General features: G+C 52.0%; 1 protein-coding gene and 1 long non-coding RNA gene across 2 annotated transcripts in view; one reads left to right on the plus strand and one right to left on the minus strand.

The window, feature by feature from the left end:
• The window catches only part of PDE3A (phosphodiesterase 3A), a 175,915-nt gene that overhangs the window by 94,709 nt on the left and 61,833 nt on the right, over nt 1-19,373 (minus strand). The window lies entirely within an intron of this gene.
• On the plus strand, nt 7,366-18,483 carry LOC142906467 (uncharacterized). The gene is made up of 2 exons (XR_012930308.1): nt 7,366-7,511; nt 15,788-18,483. It is a non-coding gene; the product is annotated as an uncharacterized LOC142906467 (long non-coding RNA).

The following is a 19,373-nucleotide window of genomic DNA, read 5'->3' on the forward strand; positions in this document are numbered from 1 at the left end:
TCATCAGAGGTAATGCACTCAATGTTGTTGTTATCATTATTATTAATCAATTGACATTTTGAACCGGTAACTTGGTAAAAAGAGTAACCGCGGTTTCAGAATCGGTCACAAGCTCTCAGTGTCAGAAACCGGTAACCGTTTCCAGGATGGATTTTATTTGGAAGAGGTGAGGGGGGGGGGTGTACCCCAGTGCTGGATGAAGCTAGGGCGGGCCTGGAACATCTGTTGTTACAAAGGGGCCCTAAATACAAAAAAACAAATACATTTTAAAACACAAAGTTTTTACTTGCATAGTAAAGTCATTGTATTTTTTCAATTTGCTCCGCAGCCAGATAATACGAAAAATCGCCCACCTTAAACACGCAGTCGTTCATGCACGTTTAAGGCGGTATATTACTATAGTAATAAAGCAAGTGCAGAATCACTGAACCGGAATCGATAGCTTGAAAATATTTAGCGCGGGGCCCTTCAAAGTGCGGGGCCCGTAGTAGCTACTACATGTGTAGCTGTTACATATATAGTAGCTACTACACGTGTAGTAGCTACTACATGTGTAGTAGCTACTACATATGTAGCTACTACATGTGTAGCTGTTACATATGTAGTAGCTACTACATATATAGCTACTACATGTGTAGGTAGCTACTACATATATATTGCCTACATATATAGCTACTGCATATGTATTAGCTACTGCATATGTAGTAGCTACTACATGTGTAGTAGCTACTACATGTGTTGTAGCCACTACATATATAGCTGCTATAATATATAGCTACTACATATATAGCTACTGCATATGTAGTAGCTACTATATATCTGTAGTAGCTACTACATATATAGCTGCTATAATATATAGCTACTACATATATAGCTACTACAAGTGTAGTAGCTACTACATATGTAGCTGCTATATAGCTACTATATATGTAGTAGCTACTACATATATAGCTGCTATAATATATATTGCTACTACACATATAGCTCGGGGGGGGGGGGGGGGTTGGAGACCTCGGGGGGGGGGGGGGGTGAAGGGGGGGGTGTGAAGGGGCTCCTTTGTGCCTCGCTGGGCGCAGTGATTCAGAACACATGGGGAGGTGCAAGCACCCTCACCACGTGCACTCACTCACCACGTGCACTCACTCACCACGTGCACTCACTCACCACGTGCACGCACTCCACCACGTGCACTCACTCACCACGTGCACTCACTCCACCACGTGCACTCACTCACCACGTGCACTCACTCACCATGTGCACTCACTCACCACGTGCACTCACTCACCACGTGCACTCACTCACCACGTGCACTCACTCACCACGTGCACGCACTCCACCACGTGCACTCACCACGTGCACTCACCACGTGCACTCACCACGTGCACTCACTCACCACGTGCACTCACTCACCACGTGCACTCACTCACCACGTGCACTCACTCACCACGTGCACCCACTCCACCACGAGCACTCACTCACCACGTGCACTCACTCACCACGTGCACTCACTCACCACGTGCACTCACTCACCACGTGCACTCACTCACCACGTGCGGCGCTCACCACGTGCACTCACTCACCACGCGCACTCACTCACCACGTGCACTCACTCACCACGTGCGGCGCTCACCACGTGCACTCACTCACCACGTGCACTCCCTCACCACGTGCACTCACTCACCACGTGCACTCACTCACCACGTGCACTCACTCACCACGTGCACTCACTCCACCACGTGCACGCACTCCACCACGTGCACTCACTCACCACGTGCACTCACTCACCACGTGCACTCACTCACCACGTGCACTCACCACGTGCACTCACTCACCACGTGCACTCACTCACCACGTGCACTCACTCACCACGTGCACTCACCACGTGCACTCCCTCACCACGTGCACTCCCTCACCACGTGCACTCACCACGTTGCACTCACTCACCACGTGCACTCACCACGTGCACTCACTCACCACGTGCACTCACTCACCACGTGCACTCACTCCACCACGTGCACTCACCACGTGCACTCACTCCACCACGTGCACTCACTCCACCACGTGCACTCACTCACCACGTGCACTCACTCACCACGTGCACTCACTCACCACGTGCACTCACTCACCACGTGCACTCACTCACCACGTGCAATCACCACGTGCACCCACTCACCACGTGCACTCACTCACCACGTGCACCCACTCCACCACGAGCAGTCCACCACGAGCACTCACTCACCACGTGCACTCACTCACCACGTGCACTCACCACGTGCACTCCCTCACCACGTGCACTCCCTCACCACGTGCACTCACTCACCACGTGCACTCACTCACCACGTGCACTCACTCACCACGTGCACTCACTCACCACGTGCACTCCCTCACCACGTGCACCTCACTCACCACGTGCACTCACTCACCACGTGCACTCACTCACCACGTGCACTCACTCCACCACGTGCACTCACTCCACCACGTGCACTCCCTCACCACGTGCACTCACTCACCACGGTGCACTCACTCACCACGTGCACTCACTCACCACGTGCACTCACTCACCACGTGCACTCCCTCACCACGTGCACTCACTCACCACGTGCACTCACTCACCACGTGCACTCACTCACCACGTGCACTCACTCACCACGTGCACTCACTCCACCACGTGCACTCACCGATCGCCGAACAAACACTCGCCACACGCAGACACACACACGCAGCAACTTAGGTCATCGCCGATCTATGTGCTGTGAATAAGGACCGTCGTCCGAAACGTCGAGCATCAATGGATATCACTGGAAGAACATTGCCCAACGTGCGTCCGCTTAATGCTCTTTGTGAATTCAAAATAAAAAAATAAAAAAATAATCAAACAAAACTAATTCGTACTCTTTGGTTATTTCGGTAAAGTCACGTGGTAGGTATTAAATAAAATAAATCACGACGTTTCGGGGCGCAACACAAGCGACCGCTATTGCTACTGCTACCACTGCGTTTGGACGTGATGCTGAGTTGTTCCCTCCTCTCATGTTGGTGGACACGCGTGTGGGATCTTGTGCCTCGGTTTCATAGGTATGGGACTACCTTCCATTCATTGAGAAGCAATGCGGTGCCCCCGCTAGTGGGCGGTGGGGGGGGGGAGAGTTCTTACTCAACAAGTAAATTGAATGAATTAATAACAACAAGCAACACTAATGGCAATAAACACGGCAATAGCAGCGACAATAACAACAATAACAACAACACAAATAATAATGACAATAACCACGGCAAATAACAACAACAATAATGACAATAAGAAACAATGGCAATAAACAGGGCAATAACCACGGCAAGAACAGCAACAATAACAAAATAACGATTAAAATAACAACAATAACCGCGGCGATAACAGCAACAACAATAATGACAATAACCACGACAATAACATCAATAATAACACCGACAATAATGACATGAACAACAATGGCCCCGAATTGTGAAGCGATGGACGCGTGTGGGCTGTGCCTTAAATCACCTGGTTGCGAGTCTATGGGTCTCTGTGTAAGTGAGTCTATGGGTCTCTGTGTAAGTGAGTCTATGGGTCTCTGCGTGAGTTAATCTATGGCTCTCTGAGTGAGTCTATTGGTCTCCGAGTGAGTCTATGGGTCTCTGCGTGAGTGAGTCTATGGGTCTCTGAGTGAGTCTATGGGTCTCTGCGTGAGTCTATGGGTCTCTGAGTGAGTCTACAGAACTCTGTGTGAGTGAGTCTATGGCTCTCTGAGTGAGTCTATGGGTCTCCGAGTGAGTCTATGGGTCTCTGGGTAAGTGAGTCTTTGGGTCTATGCGTGGGTGAATCTATGGGTCTCTGAGTGAGTCTATGGGTCTCTGAGTGAGTCTATGGGTCTCCGAGTGAGTCTATGGGTCTCCGAGTGAGTCTATGGGTCTCTGAGTAAGTGAGTCTTTGGGTCTATGCGTGAGTGAATCTATGGGTCTCTGAGTGAGTCTATGGTTCTCTGAGTGAGTGAGTCTATGGGTCTCTGAGTGAGTCTATGGGTCTCTGAGGGTGACTATGGGTCTCTGAGTGAGTCTATGGGTCTCTGCGTGAGTGAATCATTGGGTATCTGTGTGAGTGAGTTTATGGGTCTATGAGTGAGTCTATGGGTCTCTGAGTGAGACTATGGGTCTATGAGTGAGTCTATGGGTCTCCGAGTGAGACCATGTGTCTCTGAGTGAGTCTATGGGTCTCTGAGTGAGTCTATGGGTATCTGAGTGAGTCTATGGGTCTCTGCGTGAGTGAGTCTATGGGTCTCTGATTGAGTCTACGGGTCTCTGAGTGAGTCTGTGGGTCTGTATGTGAGTCTATGGGTATCTGTGAGTGAGTCTATGAGTCTATGAGTGAGTCTATGGGTCTCGGAAGTGAGACTATGGGTCTCTGTGTGAGTGAGTCTATGGGTCTCTGAGTTGAGTCTATAGGTTTGTGTTAGTGAGTCTATGGGAATCTGCGTGAGTCTATGAGTCTCTGTTAGTCAGTCTACGGGTATCCTAAGTGAGTCTATGGGTCTCTGTGTGAGTCTACGGGTGTCTGTATGGGTCTATGGGTCGCTGTGTGAGTCTATCGGTCTCTGTTGTGAGTATATGGGTCTCTGTGTGAGTATATGGCTTTTTTCTTGAGTGAGTCTATGGGAAGCTGTGTGCATCTATGAGTCGCTGCGTTAGTGAGTCTATGGGTATCTGTGTAAGTCGACGGGTCTCTGTGTGAGTCTATGCGTCTCTGAGTGAGTCTATGGGTCTCTGAGTGAGTCTATGGGCAACTGAGTGAGTCTATGGGCAACTGAGTGAGTCTATGGGCCTCTGTGTGAGTCTGTGGGTTTCTGTGTGAGTCTGTGGGTCTCTGTGTGAGTCTATGGGTCTCTGAGTGAGTCTATGAGTAACTGAGTGAGTCTATGGGTCGCTGCGTGAGTGAGTCTATGGGTCTCTGTGTGAGTCTATGGTCTCTCTGTGAGTCTATGGGTCTCTGACTGAGTCCTATGGGTCTCTGAGTGAGTCTACGGGTCTCTTTGTGAATCTACACGTCTCTGCGTGAGGTCTATGGGTCTCTGCGTGAGACTCTACGGGACTCTATGTGAGTCAATGGGTCTCTGTGTGAGTCTACGGGTGTCTGTGTGAGTCTATGTTTTTTTCGTGAGTGAGTCTATGGGCCTCTGTGTTCGCGATTCTACGGGTATATGTGCGACTCTATGGGATGCTGTGTGAGTCTGATGTGTCTATATGTAAGTGAGACTATGGGTCTCTGCGTGAGTGAGTCTATAGGTATATGTGTAAGTCGACGGGTCTCTGTGTGAGACTATGGGTCTCTGTGTGAGTCTCCTGGCCTCTCTGTGAGCCTACGGCTCTATGTGTGAGTCTATGGGTGTCTGCGTGAGTCAATGGATCTCTATGTGAGTCTCTGCGTGAGACTCTACGGGTATCTATGTGAGTCAATGGGCTCTGTGTGAGTCTATGGGTCTCTATGTGAGTCTACACGTCTCTGTGTTAGTCTATGGGTCTCTGTGAGTCTATGGTTCTGAGTGAGTCTAAGTGTCTCTGTGTGAGTCTACGGGTGTCTGTGTGAGTCTATGGGTCTCTGTGTGACTCTATGGGTCTCTGTGCGAGCCTATGGGTGTCTGTGTATGTCTATGGCGTTTTTTAGTGAGTCTATGGGACGCTGTGTGAGTCTATGGGTCTCTGCGTGAGTGAGTATATGGGTGTCTGTGTAAGTCTACGGGTCTTTGTGTGAGTCTATAAGTCTCTGTGTGAGTCTATGGGTCTCTGCGTGAGTGAGTATATGGGTGTCTGTGTAAGTCTACGGGTCTTTGTGTGAGTCTATACGTCTGGGTGAGTCTATGGGTCTATATGTAAGTGAGGCTATTGGTCCCTGCGTACGTCTCCGGCACTCTCTGTTAGTCTATGGCTCCGTGTGATTCTATGGGTGTCTGCGTGAGTGAGTCTATGTGGGTCTCTGTGCGAGTCTATGGGTCTCTGTGCGAGTCTATGTCTCTCTGTGCGAGTGAGTCTATGGTTCTCTGTGTGATGAGTCTATGGCTCTCTGTGTGAGTGAGTCTATGTCTCTCTGTGTGAGTGAGTCTATGGCTCTCTGTGCCGAGTGAGTCTACGACACTTCTGTGCGAGTGAGTCTACGTCTCTCTGTCTGAGTGAGTCTATGTCTCTCTGTGTGAGTGAGTCTATGTCTCTCTGTGTGAGTGAGTCTACGGCTCTCTGTGTGAGTGAGTCTGTGTCTCTCTGTGTGAGCGAGTCTATGGCTCTCTGTGTGAGTGAGTCTATGTCTCTCTGTGTGAGTGAGTCTATGGCTCTCTGTGCGAGTGAGTCTACGTCTCTCTGTGCGAGAGAGTCTATGGGTCTCTGTGCGAGTGAGTCTATGGCTGTCTGTGTGAGCGAGTCTATGGCTCTCTATGTGAGTGAGTCTGTGTCTCTCTGTGTGAGTGAGTCTATGGCTCTCTGTGTGAGTGAGTCTATGGGTCTCTGTGTGAGTGAGTCTATGGCTCTCTGTGTGAGCGAGTCTGTGTCTCTCTGTGCGAGTGAGTCTGCGGCTCTCTGTGAGTCTACGTCTGCGTGAAGTCTCCGCTGCAACCACAGCGCCTGTGTGGCCAAGACCCGGAGTGGAACCCCCGGGTCTGAACGGAAGCGACTCCGAGTCTCCGACACGGCCATTATGAACCCCCCCGAGTCTGGGAACGCGGGCACCCTTTTGCAATGTGGAACCGACTTCACTCGGAGTCTGGCAGCAGTTAAATCTCTCCCCCCCCACCCCCACCCCGCAACCTACCCACCACCCACCTCTAACCCCATCCACATCTAAGCCTCGACGTCTCGGGGGCAGGGGGTGGCTGTGCTGTGCTGATGAGCCAAGATAAATACGAGACTACCACTAACCCCCACCACCACCACAACCAACACCACCCGCACTGTACCTCTACCCCCCCACCTCTCTCTCCGGACTCTCCTGCTGCTGCTGCTAAACCAAACTTGACCCTAAGCAGGAGGGAGGGATGGAGGGAGGGAGGGAGGGATGGAGGGAAGGATGGAGGGGGGAAGGGAGGAAGGGATGGACGGGTTGATGGAGGGATGGAGGGACGGAGAGATGGAAAGACGGGGGGAGGGATGGAAGGGGGGAGGGAGGGGGGGGAGGGAGGGAGGGAGGGGAGGGAGGGGGGATGAGGGAGGGGAGGGAGGGGAGGGAGAGGGGGAGGGAGGGATGGAGGGGAGGGGAGGGATGGAGGGGAGGGAGGGGGGGAGGGAGAGGGGGGAGGGAGGGAGGGGAGGGAGGGAGGGGACGGAGGGAGGGAGGGAGGGAGGGGAGGGAGGGAGGGGAGGGAGGGGGGAAGGGGGAGGGGAGGGACGGGAGGGGATGGAGTGAGTCCGTGACGAGCCGGAGTCACTGCAGGAGGATCGTGGAGCTGAGGGAGAAGACGAAGTGGAGCTTTGGGCGTCTCTCCCGTGGCTCCACGCGCGCGCACAATGGCAGCAGTGTGAGATGATCGCTCTCTCAACTCTCCCACCGCTCTCCCCTGTCTCCCATATCGCTCTTCTCCCTCCCCTCTCCTCCCAAAGCTCTCCCGTCTCCCTCATCTCCCCCGCGCGCGCCCCACATCTCCTCTCTCTCTCCCATCGCTCCTCTCTCCCATTGCCCCTCTCCACTCTCCTCTCTCTCTCTCGCTTCTCAACTCTTCTTGCATCTCCCCCCTCCTCTCTCCACTCTCTCTCCTCTCCATCCTCCCTGCTCACCCATCTCTCACTCCTCTCCATCCTCCCTGCTCACCCATCTCTCTCTCTCTCCTCTCCATCCTCCCTGCTCACCCATCTCTCTCTCCTCTCCTCTCCATCCTCCCTGCTCACCCATCTCTCTCTCCTCTCCTCTCCATCCTCCCTGCTCACCCATCTCTCTCTCTCCTCTCTCTCTCGCTTCTCAACTCTTCTTACATCTCCCCCCCCTCTCTCCACTCTCTCTCCTCTCCTCTCCATCCTCCCTGCTCACCCATCTCTCTCTCTCTCCTCTCCATCCTCCCTGCTCACCCATCTCTCTCTCTCTCTCCCTCTCCATCCTCCCTGCTCACCCATCTCTCTCTCTCCTCTCCATCCTTCCTGCTCACCCATCTCTCTATCTCTCTCTCTCTCTCCATCCTCTCTGCTCACCCATTCTCCTCTCTCTCCTCCTCTCCATCCTCCCTGCTCACCCATCTCTCTCTTTCCTCTCCTCTCCATCCTCTCTGCTCACCCATCTCTCTCTCTCCTCTCCATCCTCTCTGCTCACCCATCTCTCTCTTTCCTCTCCTCTCCATCCTCCCTGCTCACCCATCTCTCTCTCCCCCTCTGCTCACCCACTCTCTCACTCCTCTCCATCCTCCTCTGCTCACCCATCTCTCTCTTTCCTCTCCTCTCCATCCTCCCTGCTCACCCATCTCTCCCTCTCTCTCCTCTCCATCCTCCCTGCTCACCCATCTCTCTCTCCTCTCCTCTCCATCCTCCCTGCTCACCCCATCTCTCTCTCTCTCTTCTCCATCCTCCCTGCTCACCCATCTCTCTCTCTCCTCTCCATCCTCCCTGCTCACCCATCTCTCTCTCTCTCCTCCCTCCTCCCTGCCTCCCCATCTCTCTCTCCTCTCCTCTCCATCCTCCCTGCTCACCCATCTCTCTCTCTCCTCTCCATCCCCCTGCTCACCCATCTCTCTCTCTCCTCTCCTCTCCATCCTCCCTGCTCACCCATCTCTCTCTCCTCTCCATCCTCCCTGCTCACCCATCTCTCTCTCTCCTCTCTCTCTCGCTGCCCTCTCGTGTAGAACCACCCACCACCCTCCCCCATGTTTTTCTCTATCCCAGCGTCCCCCCTCCCATCTCTCACTCTTCCCTTCATCCCCCCCCTCCCCTTCTCCCCTCACCCCCCTCCCTCTGCCCGCGAGCTACCCCCATGAGGCGCGGTGACGCACAACTGACGCAGTGAGAAGGGGGGCAGGGGAGGGAGAAGTGGGGGGGGGTTGGGAGTGGGGGGTGCAATGACGTCACTGGAGCGGCGCTGCTGAAACTTTGTCCGAGTGATTTTTTTGATGCATTGGAGCGGACGATGATGGGGGAGGGGCGGGGGAGCGGAGTGGGGGGGGGGGCTCAGCACGGGTCGGTCTAGCAGTGGAGAAAGGGACAGGCGATCCGCGCGCGTCTACGGCACCTCAGTGAGGATGAGAGGGAAGGGGGGTGGTCATCACCGCTCTGTCTGAGACACTCACACACGGAGAGCCTGGGATCGAGTTGACTCGCATGGAGACCCATGGACTCGCACGCAGACCCATAGACTTACACAGAAATTCATAGACTCACACAGAGACCCATGGACTTGCACAGAGACCCATAGACTTGCACGGAGACCCATAGACTTGCACGGAGACCCATAGACTCACACAGAGACCCATAGACTTACACAGAAATTCATAGACTCACACATATACCCATAGGCTTACACATAGACCCATAGACTCACACAGAGACTCATAGACTTAACAGAAACCCATAGACTCACGCAGAGACCCATAGACTCACACAGAGACCCATAGACTTAACAGAAACCCATAGACTCACGCAGAGACCCATAGGCTCACACAGAGACCCATAGGCTCACACATATACCCATAGGCTTACACATAGACCCATAGACTCACACATAGACCCATAGACTTAACAGAAACCCATAGACTCACGCAGAGACCCAGAGGCTTACGCAGAGACCCATAGACTCACACATATCCCTACAGACTTACACGGAAACCCATAGACGTACACAAAAACTCATAGACTTACACAGCAACCCATAGACTTACACAGAAACCCATAGACTTACACAGAAACCCATAGACTTACACAGAAACCCATAGACTTACACAGAAACCCATAGACTTACACATAGACCCATAGACTCACACAGAAACCCATAGACTTACACAGAAACCCATAGACTTCCACAGAGACCCATAGGCTCACACATATACCCATAGACTTACATAGAGACCCATAAACTTACACAGAGACCCATAGACTTACACAGAGACGCACAGGCTCACACAGAGACCCATAGACTTACACAGAGACCCACAGGCTCACACAGAGACTCATAGACTTGCACAGAGACCCATAGACTTACACAGAGACCCACAGGCTCATGCAGAGACTCATAGACTTACACAGAGACCCATAGACTTACAGAGACCCACAGGCTCACACAGAGACTCATAGATTTACACAGAGACCCACAGGCTCACACAGAGACTCATAGACTTACACAGAGACTCATAGACTTACACAGAGACCCATAGACTTACACAGAGACCCACAGCTCACACAGAGACTCATAGACTTGCACAGAGACCCATAGACTTACACAGAGACCCACAGGCTCATGCAGAGACTCATAGACTTACACAGAGACCCATAGACTTACAGAGACCCACAGGCTCACACAGAGACTCATAGATTTACACAGAGACCCACAGGCTCACACAGAGACTCATAGACTTACACAGAGACTCATAGACTTACACAGAGACCCATAGACGTACACAGAGACCCACAGGCTCACACAGAGACTCATGGACTTACACAGAGATCCATAGGCTTACACAGAGACCCACAGGCTCACACAGAGACGCATAGACTTACACAGAGACCCACAGGCTCACACAGAGACTCATAGACTTGCACAGAGACCCATAGACTTACACAGAGACCCACAGGCTCATGCAGAGACTCATAGACTTACACAGAGACCCATAGACTTACAGAGACCCACAGGCTCACACAGAGACTCACAGACTTACACAGAGACTCATAGACTTACAAAGAGACCCATAGACTTTGAGAGACCCACAGGCTCACACAGAGACTCAGACTCACACAGAGACTCATAGACTTACACAGAGACCCATAGACTTACACAGAGACTCATAGACTTACACAGAGACCCATAGACTTACACAGAGACCCACAGGCTCACACAGAGACTCATAGACTCACACAGAGACCCACAGGCTCACACAGAGACCCATAGACTTTCACAGAAACTCATAGACTTACACAGAGACCCATAGACTTACACAGAGACCCACAGGCTCACACAGACCTTGGCTGTCACCACCGCAGTGAGTTGGTGAACTCAGAACGGTGGCCAGCGACGCCACACACAGACAGAGAGAGAGAGAAGTCACCGCTCGTTGCATTTGGTTTCTGCAATTAAGTGAACCCAAATTCCAGCTACGGGAAGTAAACATCATAATGTTAATAATAATAATGAAGTAATAATGATGAAGTAATAATAATGAAGTAATAATGATGAAGTGATAATAATGAAGTAATAATGAAGTAATAATAATGAAGTAATAATAATGAAGAAATAATGATGAAGTAATAATGATGAAGTAATAATAATGAAGTAATAATGAAGCAATAATAATGAAGTAATAATAATGAAGTAATAATAATGAAGTAATAATGATGAAGTAATAATAATGAAGTAATAATAATGAAGTAATAATGATGAAGTAATAATAATGAAGTAATAATGAAGTAATAATAATGAAGTAATAATAATGAAGTAATAATGAAGTAATAATGATGAAGTAATAATGATGAAGTAATAATGATGAAGTAATAATGATGAAGTAATAATGATGAAGTAATAATAATGAAGTAATAATGATGAAGTAATAATAATGAAGTAATAATAATGAAGTAATAATAATGAAGTAATAATAATGAAGTAATAATGATGAAGTAATAATAATGAAGTAATAATAATGAAGTAATAATGATGAAGTAATAATGATGAAGTAATAATGATGAAGTAATAATAATGAAGTAATAATAATGAAGTAATAATGATGAAGTAATAATGATGAAGTAATAATAATGAAGTAATAATAATGAAGTAATAATGATGAAGTAATAATAATGAAGTAATAATAATGAAGTAATAATAATGAAGTAATAATGATGAAGTAATAATGATGAAGTAATAATAATGAAGTAATAATGATGAAGTAATAATAATGAAGTAATAATAATGAAGTAATAATAATGAAGTAATAATAATGAAGTAATAATGATGAAGTAATAATGATGAAGTAATAATGATGAAGTAATAATGATGAAGTAATAATGAAGTAATAATGATGAAGTAATAATGATGAAGTAATAATGATGAAGTAATAATGATGAAGTAATAATGATGAAGTAATAATGATGAAGTAATAATAATGAAGTAATAATGATGAAGTAATAATGATGAAGTAATAATGATGAAGTAATAATGATGAAGTAATAATGATGAAGTAATAATGATGAAGTAATAATAATGATGAAGTAATAATGATGAAGTAATAATGAAGAATATATGTATCGGGTGATCTGCCAAGCGACGAACATCGCTCTGCTGGTGTGGTAACAGGGCGGACGGGAAAGAGCATCCCCATAGCAGTCGAGTGTGTCTGCTGTGTGTGTCTGCTGTGTGTGTCTGCTGTGTGTGTCTGCTGTGTGTGTCTGCTGTGCGTGCCTGCTGTGTGTGTCTGCTGTGTGTGGCCTGCTGTGCGTGTCGGCTATGCGTGTCTGCTGTGTGTGTCTGCTGTGTGTGTCTGCTGTGCGTGCCTGCTGTGTGTCTGCTGTGTGTGCCTGCTGTGCGTGTCTGCTGTGTGTGCCTGCTGTGCGTGTCGGCTATGCGTGTCTGCTGTGTGTGCTGTGTGTGCCTGCTGTGTGTTTGCTGTGCGTGTCTGCTGTGTGCCTGCTGTGTGTGCCTGCTGTGTGTGCCTGCTGTGTGTGCCTGCTGTGTGTGTCTGCTGTGTTGTCCTGCTGTGCGTGTCTGCTGTGTGTGTCTGCTGTGTGTGTCTGCTGTGCGTGTCTGCTGTGTGTGTCTGCTGTGTGTGTCTGCTGTGCGTGCCTGCTGTGTGTGCTGTGTGTGTCTGCTGTGCGTGTCTGCTGTGCGTGTCTGCTGTGTGTATCTGCTGTGTGTGCCTGCTGTGTGTGCCTGCTCTGCCTGCTGTGTGTCTGCTGTGTGTGCCTGCTGTGTGTCTGCTGTGTGTGCCTGCTGTGTGTGCCTGCTGTGCGTGCCTGCTGTGTGTGCTGTGTGTGTCTGCTGTGTGTCTGCTGTGTGTGCCTGCTGTGTGTGCCTGCTGTGCGTGCCTGCTGTGTCTGCTGTGTGTGTCTGCTGTGCGTGCCTGCTGTGCGTGCCTGCTGTGTGTGCTGTGTGTGTCTGCTGTGCGTGTCTGCTGTGCGTGTCTGCTGTGTGTATCTGCTGTGTGTGCCTGCTGTGTGTGCCTGCTCTGCCTGCTGTGTGTCTGCTGTGTGTGCCTGCTGTGTGTCTGCTGTGTGTGCCTGCTGTGTGTGCCTGCTGTGCGTGCCTGCTGTGTGTGCTGTGTGTGTCTGCTGTGTGTGCCTGCTGTGTGTGCCTGCTGTGTGTGCCTGCTGTGCGTGCCTGCTGTGTGTGCTGTGTGTGTCTGCTGTGTGTGTCTGCTGTGTGTGTCTGCTGTGTGTGCCTGCTGTGTGTGCTGTGTGTGCCTGCTGTGCGTGTCTGCTGTGTGTGCTGCTGTGCGTGTCTGCTGTGCGTGTCTGCTGTGTGTGCTGTGTGTGCATGCTGTGCGTGCCTGCTGTGTGTGCCTGCTGTGCGTGTCTGCTGTGCGTGTCTGCTGTGTGTGTCTGCTGTGTGCCTGCTGTGCATGCCTGCTGTGCATGCCTGCTGTGTGTGCTGTGTCTGCTGTGTGTGTCTGCTGTGCATGCCTGCTGTGCGTGGCTGCTGTGCGTGTCTGCTGTGCGTGTCTGCTGTTCTGTGCGTGCGTACGAATGAACTGAACAGGTCACGTGAAATGAAAAAATATTGAGAATCCAGAACTATTTGCGACATGTCCACCTCCGCGGGCCGTTCCTGAACCGCAATGGCTCGCGACACTCACAGCGACACCTCCACCCCCTCCCCCTCCCCCCCCCCTCCACTCCCTCCACCCCACCTCCCTCCACCCCCTTCACTCCCTCCCTCCACCTCCCTCCACTCCCTCCACTCCCTCCCTCCACCCCCTCCCTCCCTCCCTCCACTCCCTCCACTCCCTCCCTCCACCCCCTCCCTCCACCCCCTCCCTCCACTCCCTCCACTCCCTCCACACCCTCCCACTCCCTCCACTCCTCCCTCCACATCCTCCCTCCACTCCCTCCCTCCACTCCCTCCCCTCCCTCCACTCCCTCCTCACTCCACCTCCCTCCCTCCACTCCCTCCCCCCCTCCACTCCCTCCCCCTCCACTCCCTCCCTCCCTCCACTCCCTCCCTCCCTCCACTCCTCCCTCCCTCCACTCCTCCACTCCCTCCCCCCACTCCCTCCCCCTCCCTCCCCTCCCTCCCTCCACTCCCTCCCTCCCTCCACTCCCTCCACTCCCTCCCTCCACTCCCTCCCCCTCCCTCCCCTCCCTCCCTCCACTCCCTCCCATTCCTTCCACTCCCTCCCCTCCCTCCACTCCCACCTCCCCCCCAAGTCAATATTTTTAGCCCCGGATAAAAGAGACGAATGTGGGGGAGCGCGGAGGGGGGGGGTCTCAGACAACTTTCCGATAAGCTGTGACCCCCCCCAACATTCCCTCTCTCCCCCACCATCCCCAGACGGCATCTTCCCTTCACGGATCACGGAGTCTGACATTGGTCGTAACCCCCACCCCGCCTCGCCACGCCTCACACACCCCCCTCCCCCCGCCCTCAAATGCCCCAGACACTCACACTGACACTCACACAGACACCCACACACTCACACAGACACTCACACAGTCACCCACACACTCACACAGACACTCACACAGACACCCACACACTCACACAGACACCCACACACTCACACAGACACTCACACACTCACACAGACACCCACACACTCACACAGACACTCACACACCCACACAGACACTCACCACAGACACCCACACACTCACACAGGCACCCACACACTCACACAGACACCCACACACTCACACAGACACTCACACACTCACAAAGATATTCACACAGACACCCACACACCTTTAAACAGGCACTCTCACACTCACACAGACATGCACACAGTGACACACAAAGACAAAGTTCCCCCGTTGGAGCAGTGCTGTTAGCGAGTAGCACCTATGAAGGCCGGCACAGCGCACGGGGGGGGGGGGGGGGGGGTGGGTAGCCGATGGGAATGAGGATGTGTGAAGGTGCCTAACCACCGGTTCCATACAAGATCGGGTGGGCGCACGTGCTCAAGATTTCCCACGCACAGTTGCATGGGGAGATAGCGATGGGGGAGACGTGGGGTGGGAGTCACGGGGAGGACAACGGAGGTCACGGAGAGAGCGCGGGGAGGAACCATCACTATCGTCATCATCCAGCAGTGGACTTGCGGTGCTCTTAGAGATGGGAAGCGCGCGGTGGCGGGGGAGTGGATTTCGGTTACCATCGGTGTGGCGATACTAGCAATCACCACAACCACACCAACAACAACAACCACACCAACAACAACAACGACACCAACAACAACGACACCAACAACAACGACACCAACAACAACGACACCAACAACAACCACACCAACAACAACCGCACCAACACAACCACACCAACAACAACCACACCAACAACAACCACACCAACAACAACCACACCAACAACAACCACACCAACAACAACCACACCAACAACAACCACACCAACAACAACCGCACCATCGCGATGGTGCAGGAATGCAAACTGATTATTCCATGGCAGACAGGGCGACGTTTTTACAACAACCTCGCCAGCGGACAGCCTCGCCAGCGGACAGCCTCGCCAGCGGACAGCCTCGACAGCGGACAGCCTCGCCAGCGGACAGCCTCGCCAGCGGACAGCCTCGACAGCGGACAGCCTCGCCAGCGGACAGTCTCGCCAGCGGACAGCCTCCCCAACAAAAAAGCCTCGCCAGCGGACAGCCTCGTCCGCGAAAAGCCTCGCCAGCGGACAGCCTCGCCAGCGAAAAGCCTCGCTAGTGGACAGCCTCGCCCACGAAAAGCTTCGCAAACGGACAGCCTCCCCCACAAAAAGCCTCGCCAGCGGACAGCCTCCCCCACAAAAAGCCTCGCCAACGGACAGCCTCGTCCGCAAAAAGCCTCGCCAGCGGACAGCCTCGCCAGCAAAAAGCCTCGCTAGTGGACAGCCTCGCCAGCGGACAGCCTCCCCCACAAAAAGCCTCGCCAGCGGACAACCTCGACCGTGAAAAGCCTCGCCAGCGGACAGCCTCCCACACAAAAAGCCTCGCCAACGGACAGCCTCGTCCGCAAAAAGCCTCGCCAGCGGACAGCCTCGCCAGCGAAAAGCCTCGCTAGTGGACAGCCTCGCCAGCGGACAGCCTCCCCCACAAAAAGCCTCGCCAGCGGACAACCTCGACCGTGAAAAGCCTCGCCAGCGGACAGCCTCCCCCACAAAAAGCCTCGCTAGTGGACAGCCTCGCCAGCGGACAGCCTCCCACACAAAAAGCCTCGCTAGCGGACAGCATCGACCGCGAAAAGCCTCGTCAGCGGACAGCATCGACTGTGAACTCCGTTGAGAGACACGGGCGAGGCGAGGCTCCCAGCTGACAACACGCGGCAGCGGTTGCACTGCGGGAAGGGGGGGGGAGGGGGTTGGCATCTAGGGAGGGGGGGGGTTGCGAGTGGGGGGCACGAGACCCCCTTTTCAGGGAAGGCAGCACGCTGACCGCATGCTGTTACGTTAACGAGTAGCGTGGATGGGGCTTTGTTTGAACACAAACAATGGACAGCACCTGCCCCCCCCGTCCCCCCCTGCACCACCCCCCCCCCACCAGATCCCACCACCCCCACCGGCCTGCATGGCTTGCTCGGCCTCCCGGTCACTAGCGTGCACACTCTCGCCTCGGAGGAGTTGGTGGACCACGTAAAGATCTGCGGGTAGGAAAACGACGACAGCCAAGGTGGTGCCGAGGGGGAGATGTCATCCCCCCCCCCCCAAGTCTGGATCGCAGGAAAGCGTGGGTTAGATTCTGGACTCTGGCTACGGGCAAAGTAATTCTCATAGGCAATAGTTAGTATAATAGGCAATGTTGAGTTTAATAGGCAATGTTGAGTCTAATAGGCAATGTTGAGTCTAATAGGCAATGTTGAGTCTAATAGGCAATGCTCAGTAATAGGCAGTGTTGAGTCTAATAGGCAATGTTGAGTCTAATAGGCAATGTTGAGTCTAATTGGCAGTGTTGAGTCTAATAGGCAATGTTGAGTCTAATAGGGAATGTTGAGTCTAATAGGCAATGTTCAGTCTAATAGGCAATGTTGAGTCTAATAGGCAATGTTGAGTCTAATAGGGAATGTTGAGTCTAATAGGCAATGCTCAGTCTAATAGGCAGTGTTGAGTCTAATAGGCAACGTTGAGTTTAATAGGCAATGTTGAGTCTAATAGGCAATGTTGAGTCTAATAGGCAATGTTGAGTCTAATAGGCAGTGTTGAGTCTAATAGACAGTGTTGAGTCTAATAGGGAATGTTGAGTCTAATAGGGAATGTTGAGTCTAATAGGCAATGTTGAGTCTAATAGGCAATGTTGAGTCTAATAGGCAGTGTTGAGTCTAATAGGCAATGTTGAGTCTAATAGGCAATGTTGTCTGATAGGCAATGTTGAGTCTAATAGGCAATGTTGAGTCTAATAGGCAATGTTGAGTCTAATAGGCAGTGTTGAGTCTAATAGGCAATGTTGAATCTAATAGGCAATGTTGTCTGATAGGCAATGTTGAGTCTAATAGGCAATGTTGAGTCTAATAGGCAATGTTGAGTCTAATAGGCAATGTTGTCTGATAGGCAATGTTGAGTCTAATAGGCAATGTTGAGTCTAATAGGCAATGTTGAGTCTAACAGGCAGTGTTGAGTCTAATAGGCAATGTTGAGTCTAATAGGCAATGTTGTCTGATAGGCAATGTTGAGTCTAATAGGCAATGTTGAGTCTAATAGGCAATGTTAAGTCTACGCGCAACTTTAAAAAATCTACGGCAAATGTTAAAGTTCATGGGAAGGATAAAGTCTTTGGGCAATGTTTAGATGAGTTGGCTGTAAATCCCCACTTGTGATGATGATGATGGGGGTGACGATGGTGATGACGATGACATCAGCCACTGCGATGATGATCTGTCAATCACGCGTGGCCGGGTGGCCTCTGAGAAAGAGCTTCGTGGTCTCCACGTGATCCACGTGGTTTAATTAACAACACCAACAACAATAACCACAGAATCCACATTCTTGGTTCTTTCGGTAAAGTCACATAGAAGGGATGATTGCTTGTGTTGCAGTCGAAACGTCGTGAGAATTTTATTGTTTTATATTTTTATTATTTTCTTGTTTCCCTTCTACGTGGTGACTTTACCGAAAGAACCAACAATATGAATCCCTGCAGTCACGAAAGCTTTAAAAAATAAAATTTAACACTATCCATAGTTTGTAGTTTTCGTTTGAGTATGGGAAAGCGAAACTGGAGAGTCGAGTTCAGTGACGCGGTGGGGGAGGATGAGGGAAGAGGGGGCGGGGGGGGGGGGGCGGGGGAGGGGGGGCGGGGCTCAGCAGTGACCCTGTCACAGTGGGGGGCTCTGCCAAACTCGACCCCCCACCACCCCTCCCCCCATCCTCTCCCCCCCCAGCTCACAGAGACTTGGCACCCGGGCTGATTGGTGCCGCGCAGACCCCCACGGGCCCCGTCCTCCGCGGGGGGCTCTCAGGGGGACCCGCGGGATGTTGGTGGGGGAGGGATGCGGGGGGAGAGGCGGGAGAGGGGGGAGGGAGGCGGTGGAGAGCGGGGTCGGGTCAGCACTTAAATGGGTAATTAGCGACTGCCACCCCTCTCCCCACCCAGCCACCCACCGCCACCACCGCCCCCACCACCCCCACCACCGCCACAGCAGCCCTCCTTCACCCCCGTAACGCCTCTCCGAGTCTCAGGAACTCTCCGGCAGAAGGGCCGCTGGCTTCGTGCGTTCATAATCTTTGTTCGCGATGCGATGCTGCGACAGGAGCTGTCACGACCCTGCGACTCTCGCGATGTCGGGCCCCCCCCCCCGGGGTCCCCCCCCCCGCCCCCCCTATCGACGCGCACCGACACCTCGCTCGGCATGAAAAATCATTGCGCGTTGAACAAAAAACAACAACAACGACGACAACAACGACAACAACAACGACCACATCTGTATGTGTATACGGCCATTAAATGCGTTCGTAACTCAAAGTGGCTTGCATCTCATCTCAATCAAATAAGAAGGACACCCCCCTCCTCCTCCTCCTCCTCCCACACCCCCAGTGGCAGCTGTCCCTACGAAGTGGCACAAAC

This window comes from Petromyzon marinus, chromosome 65 (genome assembly GCF_048934315.1).
Source record: "Petromyzon marinus isolate PM22_M1 ecotype Great Lakes invasive population chromosome 65, UKy_Petmar_22M1.pri1.0, whole genome shotgun sequence".
NCBI classification, from domain to species: Eukaryota; Metazoa; Chordata; class Hyperoartia; order Petromyzontiformes; family Petromyzontidae; genus Petromyzon; species Petromyzon marinus.